This window comes from Arachis ipaensis, chromosome B3, assembly GCF_059453495.1.
Source record: "Arachis ipaensis isolate K30076 ecotype BB chromosome B3, ASM5945349v1, whole genome shotgun sequence".
Lineage (NCBI taxonomy): Eukaryota > Viridiplantae > Streptophyta > Magnoliopsida > Fabales > Fabaceae > Arachis > Arachis ipaensis.
This window is the reverse complement of record NC_142438.1, coordinates 100,990,298-100,997,508: the sequence shown is the minus strand read 5'-3', so window position 1 is coordinate 100,997,508 and position 7,211 is coordinate 100,990,298. Positions and strand designations below refer to the sequence as shown.

General features: G+C 37.4%; 2 non-coding genes across 2 annotated transcripts; both read right to left on the bottom strand.

The window, feature by feature from the left end:
• Positions 1-982: 982 nt before the first annotated feature.
• On the bottom strand, positions 983-1,090 carry LOC148571795 (small nucleolar RNA R71). Its single transcript, XR_015907925.1, has one exon. It is a non-coding gene; the product is annotated as a small nucleolar RNA R71 (small nucleolar RNA).
• Positions 1,091-4,718: 3,628 nt separating this feature from the next.
• LOC148571794 (small nucleolar RNA R71) lies at positions 4,719-4,822 on the bottom strand. The gene has a single exon (XR_015880529.1). It is a non-coding gene; the product is annotated as a small nucleolar RNA R71 (small nucleolar RNA).
• Positions 4,823-7,211: the final 2,389 nt, after the last annotated feature.

Genomic DNA, 7,211 nt, shown 5'->3' with positions numbered 1-7,211 from the left:
TCTTATCTTTTCAAATTTGATTTTCAAATCTTTTTCAATTAACTACTTAACTTTTTGTTTGATTTTAAAAGTTTTCTATTTCAATCATATCTTTTCTCTAAAATTTGAAAACTAAATAAATTAATTACTATTTCTTATCCTTTTTAAAATTTTATTTTATCTCTTCTCTTAAATTTCGAATACTAACTAATAATTAAAATAAAAACAAAAATATTTTTCTTTTATTTTAATTTAAATTTCGAATTCTCTCTCATCTCTTTTTATTTATTTATTTATTTACTAACACTTCTCCTCTTCTTAAAAATTCGAACCCTCTCTCTGTGTTCGAATTCTTCACCTTCTCTCTTCTTCATTCTACTCTTCTATTCTTCTACTCACATAAAGGAATCTCTATACTGTGACATAGAGGATACCTATTCTTTTCTGTTATCTTCTTTTTCATATGAGCAGGAGTAAGGATAAGAACATTCTTGTTGAAGCTGATCCTGAACCTGAAAGGACTCTTAAGAGAAAACTAAGAGAAGCTAAAGCACAACCCTCTGGAGAGGACCTGACAGAAATTTTTGAAAAAGAAGGAGACATGGCCGAACCCAATAACAATGGTGGAGATGCAAGGAAAATGCTTGGTGACTTTATTGCACCCTCTTCTAACTTCTATGGAAGAAGCATCTCAATTCCTGCCATTGGAGCAAACAACTTTGAGCTTAAGCCTCAACTAGTTTCTCTAATGCAACAGAATTGCAAGTTTCATGGACTTCCATTGGAAGATCCTCATCAGTTCCTAGCTAAATTCTTGAAAATTTGTAACACTGTCAAGACCAATGGAGTTGATCCCGAGGTCTACAGGCTCATGCTTTTCCCTTTTGCTGTAAGAGACAGAGCTAGAACATGGTTGGATTCACAACCTAAGGAAAGCCTGAACTCTTGGGAAAAGCTGGTCAGTGCTTTTCTGGCCAAATTCTTTCCACCTCAAAAGATGAGCAAGCTTAGAGTAGAAATCTAAACCTTCAGACAGAAGGAAGGTGAGTCCCTCTATGAAGCTTGGGAAAGATATAAGCAATTGATCAAAAGGTATCCTACTGACATGCTTCCAGAATGGAGCATCTTATGTATATTCTATGATGGTCTGTCTGAGTTGTCAAAAATGTCATTGGACCATTCTGCAGGAGGATCTCTTCATCTGAAAACCCCTACAGAAGCTCAGGAACTCATTGAAATGGTTACAAATAACCAGTTCATGTACACGTCTGAGAGGAATCCTGTGAACAATGGGATGCCTCAGAAGAAGGGAGTTCTTGAAATTGAAACTCTGAATGCCATATTGGCTCAGAATAAAATATTGACTCAGCAAGTCAATATGATTTCTCAGAGTCTGAATGGATTGCAAGCTGCATCCAATAGTACTAAAGAAGCATCTTCTAAAGAAGAAGCTTATGATCCTGAGAACCATGTAATGGCAGAGGTGAATTACATGGGAGAACCCTATGGAAACACCTATAATCCTTCACGAAGAAATCATCCAAATTTCTCATGGAAGGACCAACAGAAGCCTCAACAAGGCTTCAATAATAATGGTGGAAGAAATAGGTTTAGCAATAGCAAGCCTTTTCCATCATCTTCTCAGCAACAGACAGAAAATTCTGAACAGAGCCATTCTGGCCTGGCAACCATAGTCTCTGATCTATCCAAGACCACACTAAGTTTCATGAATGAAACAAGGTCCTCCATTAGAAATTTGGAGGCACAGGTGGGTCAGCTGAGTAAGAAGATTACTAAAACTCCTCCCAGTACTCTCCCAAGCAATACAGAAGAAAATCCCAAGAGAGAGTGCAAGGCCATAACCATGACCAACATGGCCGAACCTGGAGAGCATGAGGAGGACGTGAATCCCAGTGAGAAAAGCCTCATGGGACATCCTCTAGACAGAAAGGAGTTTCCCTTTGAGGAACCAAAGGAATCTGAGGCTCATACAGAGACCATAGAGATTCCATTGAACTTCCTTCTGCCATTCATGAGCTCTGATGAATATTCTTCCTCTGAAGAGGATGAAGACATCACTGAAGAGCAAGTTGCTAAATATCTAGGAGCAATCATGAAGCTGAATGCCAAGTTATTTGGTATTGAGACTTGGGAGGATGAACCCCCCTTGTTCACCAATGAACTGAATGCATTAATGAGGCAGACATTACCTCAGAAGAAACCGGATCCCAGATAATTCTTTATACCTTGTACCATAGGTACCATGACCTTTGAGAAGGCTCTATGTGACCTGGGGTCTGGGATAAACCTCATGCCACTCTCTGTAATGGAGAAATTGGGAATCTTTGAGGTACAAGCTGCAAAAATCTCACTAGAGATGGCAGACAAATCAATGAAACAGGCTTATGGACTAGTAGAGGACGTGCTAGTGAAGGTTGAAGGCCTTTACATCCCTGCTGATTTCATAATCCTAGACACTGGGAAGGATGAGGATGAATCCATCATCCTTGGTAGACCCTTCCTAGCCACAGCAAAAGCTATGATTGATGTTGACAGAGGAGAGTTGGTCCTTAAGTTGAATGAGGACTACCTTGTATTCAAGACTCATGGTTCTCCTTCTGTAACCATGGAGAGGAAGCATGAAAATCTTCTCTCAATACAGAGTCAAACAGAACCTCCACATTCAAACTCTAAGTTTGGTGTTGGGAGGCCACAACCAAACTCTAAGTTTGGTGTTGAGAGGCCCCAACCCTGCTCTGATTATCTGTGAGGCTCCATGAGAGCTCACTGTCAAGCTATTGACTTTAAAGAAGCGCTTTTTGTGTTTCTTGTTTGAGTCTAGTGTCAAATTTTAAGTTTGGTGTCAATTGCATCTTTTTAATCTTTATTAAAATTTTCGAAAACTCATGCATGGTGTTCTTCATGATCTTCAAGTTGTTCTTGATGATTTTCTTTGTTTGATCTTTGTATTTTCATGTTTTGTGTCTTTTCTTGTTTTTCATATACATTCTTGAATTCTTAGTTTCTAAATATTAAAAATTTCTAAGTTTGGTGTCTCGCATATTTTCTTTTATTGAAAATTTTTCAAAAATACATACTTGATGTTCATCATAATCTTCAAAGTGTTCTTGATGTTCATCTTTGCATTCAAAGTGTTCTTGCATGTTTCCTTTGTTTTGATCCATAATTTTAATGTTTGGAGTCTTTTTGTTGTTTTTCTCTTTCTTCATTAAAAATTCAAAAATAAAAAAATATATTTCTGTCTTTCTCTCATAAATTTTCAAAAATTTGAGTTGACTTTTTCAAAACTTTTTAAAATGTAGTTGTTTCTTACGAGTCAAATCAAATTTTCAATTTAAAAAATTCTATCTTTTTCAAATCTTTTCAAAAAAAATTCAAATCTTTCTCATTTTTCTTTTATGATTTTCGAAAATTTCAAAATGATTTTCAAAAATCTTTTTCTTGTTTTTGTTTCATATTTTCGAAATTAATGCTGACAATTAATGTGATTGACTCAAAATTTTTAAGTTTGTTACTTGCCCAGTAAGAAAGGTTCAATCTTTAAACTCTAGAATCATATCTTTTTAGTTTCTTGTTAGTCAAGTAATCAACTTTGATTTCAAAAATCAAATCTTTTTAAATCTCTTTTCCAAATCTTTTTCAAAATAAGTTTCAATCACATTTTTTCAAAATCAATTTCAAAATCTTTTCTAACTTCTTTTCTAACTTCTTATCTTTTCAAAAATTGATTTTCAAATCTTTTTCAATTAACTACTTGACTTTTTGTTTGATTTTAAAAGCTTACTATTTCAATCATATCTTTTTCAAAACTACCTAACTAATTCTACCTCTAATTTTCGAAAATCACCTTCCCCTTTTTCAAAATTTCCTTTTTAATTAACTATTTGTTTTAAATTTTAATTTAATTTAATTTAATTTTCCTTTCTTAGTTTTTGAATTTTAACTTTATTTTTTAATTAAAAATAAAAATATTTTTTATTTTCATTTATTTAATTTTTGAAATTCTTCTCCCTCATCTCTTTCTAATTATTTTATTTATCTCCTAACACTTCTCTTCTTCTTAAAAATTCGAACCCTCTCCCTCTTTCTGTGTTCGAATTTCTTTTCTTCTTCTACTCACATAAAGAAATCTCTATACTGTGACATAGAGGATTCCATATTTTCTTTTCTGTTTTCTTCTTTTTCATATGAGCAGGAACAAGGATAAGAACATTCTTGTTGAAGCTGATCCTGAACCTGAAAGGACTCTGAAGAGGAAGCTAAGGGAAGCTAAAGCATAACTCTCTGGAGAAAATCTGACAGAAATTTTTGAAAAAGAAGGAGACATGGCCGAAAATAATAACAATGCAAGGAAGATGCTTGGTGACTTTACTGTACCAAATTCCAATCTAGTTGGAAGAAGCATCTCAATCGCTGCCATTGGAGCAAACAATTTTGAGCTGAAACCTCAATTAGTTTCTCTGATGCAACAGAACTGCAAGTTTCATGGACTTCCATCAGAAGATCCTTTTCAGTTCTTAACTGAATTCTTGCAAATCTGTGATACTGTTAAGACCAATGGGGTTGATCCCGAGGTCTACAGGCTTATGCTTTTCCTGTTTGCTGTAAGAGACATAGCTAGAATATGGTTGGATTCTCAACCTAAAGATAGCCTGAACTCTTGGGATAAGCTGGTCACGGCTTTCTTAGCCAAGTTCTTTCCTCCTCAAAAGCTTAGTAAGCTTAGATTGGATGTTCAAACCTTAAAACAGAATGAAGGTGAATCCCTCTATGAAGCTTGGGAGAGATACAAGGAACTGACCAAAAAGTGTCATTCTGACATGCTTTCAGAATGGACCATCCTGGATATATTCTATGATGATCTGTCTAAGCTATCAAAGATGTCACTGGACCATTCTGCAGGTGGATCCATTCACCTAAAGAAAATTCCTGCAGAAGCTCAAGAACTCATTGACATGGTTGCAAATAACCAGTTCATGTACACTTCTGAGAGGAATCCTGTAAGTAATGGGAAGCCTATGAGGAAGGGAGTTCTTGAAATTGATACTCTGAATGCCATATTGGCTCAGAATAAAATATTGACTCATCAAGTCAATATGATCTCTCAGAGTTTGAATGGATTGAAGGAATCATCCAACAGTACTAAAGAGGCATCTTCTGAAGAAGAAGCTTATGATCCTGAGAACCCTGCAATAGCAGAGGTGAATTACATGGGTGAACCCTATGGAAACACCTATAATCCCTCATGGAGAAATCATCCAAATTTCTCATGGAAGGATCAACAAAAGCCTCAACAAGGCTTTAATAATGGTGGAAGAAACAGGTTAGCAATAGCAAACCTTTTCCATCATCCACTCAGCAACAGACAGAGAATTCTGAGCAGAACCCATCTAGCTTAGCAAATATAGTCTCTGATCTATCTAAGGCCACTGTGAGTTTCATGAATAAAACAAGGTCCTCCATTAGAAATTTGGAGGCACAGGTGGGCCAGCTGAGTAAAAGGGTCACTGAAACTCCTCCTAGTACTCTCCCAAGCAATACAAAAGAAAATCCAAAGAGAGAATACAAGGCCATTGACTTGACCATCATGGCCGAACCTACAAGGGAGGAGGAGGACGTGAATCCTAGTGAGGAAGACCTCCTGGGACGTTTAGTGACCAATAATGAGTTTTCCTTTGAGGAACCAAAGGAATCTGAGGCTCATCTAGAGACCATAGAGATTCCATTGAACCTCCTTCTGCCCTTCATGAGCTCTGATGAGTATTCTTCTTCTGAAGAGAATGAAGACGTTACTGAAAAGTAAGTTGCTAAGTACCTTGGTGCAATCATGAAGCTGAACCTCCCTTGCTCACCAATGAACTAAATACATTGGATAGGCAGAAATTACCTCAAAAGAAACAGGATCCTGGTAAATTTCTAATACCCTGTACCATAGGCACCATGACCTTTGAGAAGGCTCTGTGTGACCTGAGGTCAGGAATAAACTTAATGCCACTCTCTGTAATGGAGAAACTTGGGATATTTGAGGTGCAAGCTGCCAGAATCTCATTGGAGATGGCAGACAACTCAAGAAAACAGGCTTATGGACAAGTAGAGGACGTGTTAGTAAAGGTTGAAGGCCTTTACATCCCTACTAATTTCATAATCCTAGACACTGGGAAGGATGAGGATGAATCCATCATCCTTGGAAGACCCTTCCTAGCCACAGCAAAAGCTGTGATTGATATAGATAGAGGAGAGTTGGTCCTTCAACTGAATGAGGACAACCTTATGTTTAAAACTCAAGGATCTCCTTCTGTAACCATGGAGAGGAAGCATGAAAAGCTTTTCTCACTGCAGAGTCAACCAAAGCCCCCACAGTCAAACTCTAAGTTTGGTGTTGGGAGGCCACAACCAAACTCTAAGTTTGGTGTTGAACCCCCATATTCAAACTCTATGTTTGGTGTTGGAAGGTTCCAACCTTGCTCTGATTATCTGTGAGGCTCCATGAGAGCTCACTGTCAAGCTATTGACATTAAAGAAGCACTTGTTGCGAGGCAACCCAATGTTATTTAATCATATCTATTTTATTTACTTTTTGTTATTTCGTGTTTTATTAGGTTGATGATCATGTGGAGTCACAAAAACTACTGAAAAATAAAAAACAGAATGAAAAACAGCATTAAAAATAGCACACCCTGGAGGAGGAGCATTCTGGCATTTAAACGCCAGAAACAAGCATCTTTCTGGCGTTTAACGCCAGAAACAAGCACTAAGCTGATGTTTAACGCCAGAAACAAGCATCTACCTAGCGTTAAAACGCCAGAAACAGGCTACATTTGGGTGTTTAACGCCAGAAACAAACAGCAGTCTGGCGTTAAACGCCAGGATTGCACAGCAAGGGCGTTTTACACACCTAAGTGGAGCAGGGATGTTAAGTCCTGGGCCTCACTGGATCTGTGGACCTCACAGGATCCTCTCAGGATCTGTGGACCCCACAGGATCCCTACCTTTTCTTCTCTCCTCTTCACACCTTTTCATAACTCTCTTCTCCAAATACTCTTCACCAATCACCTCAATCACTCTTCCCTATCCCCTATTCACCACTCACATCTATCCTCTCTTCCCCAAAAACCCCACCTACATTCAAAATTCAAACTATTTTCCCTCCCAAACCCAACCCTAATGGCCAAACCCTAACCCTCTCCACACTCCTCTATAAACCCGTCATT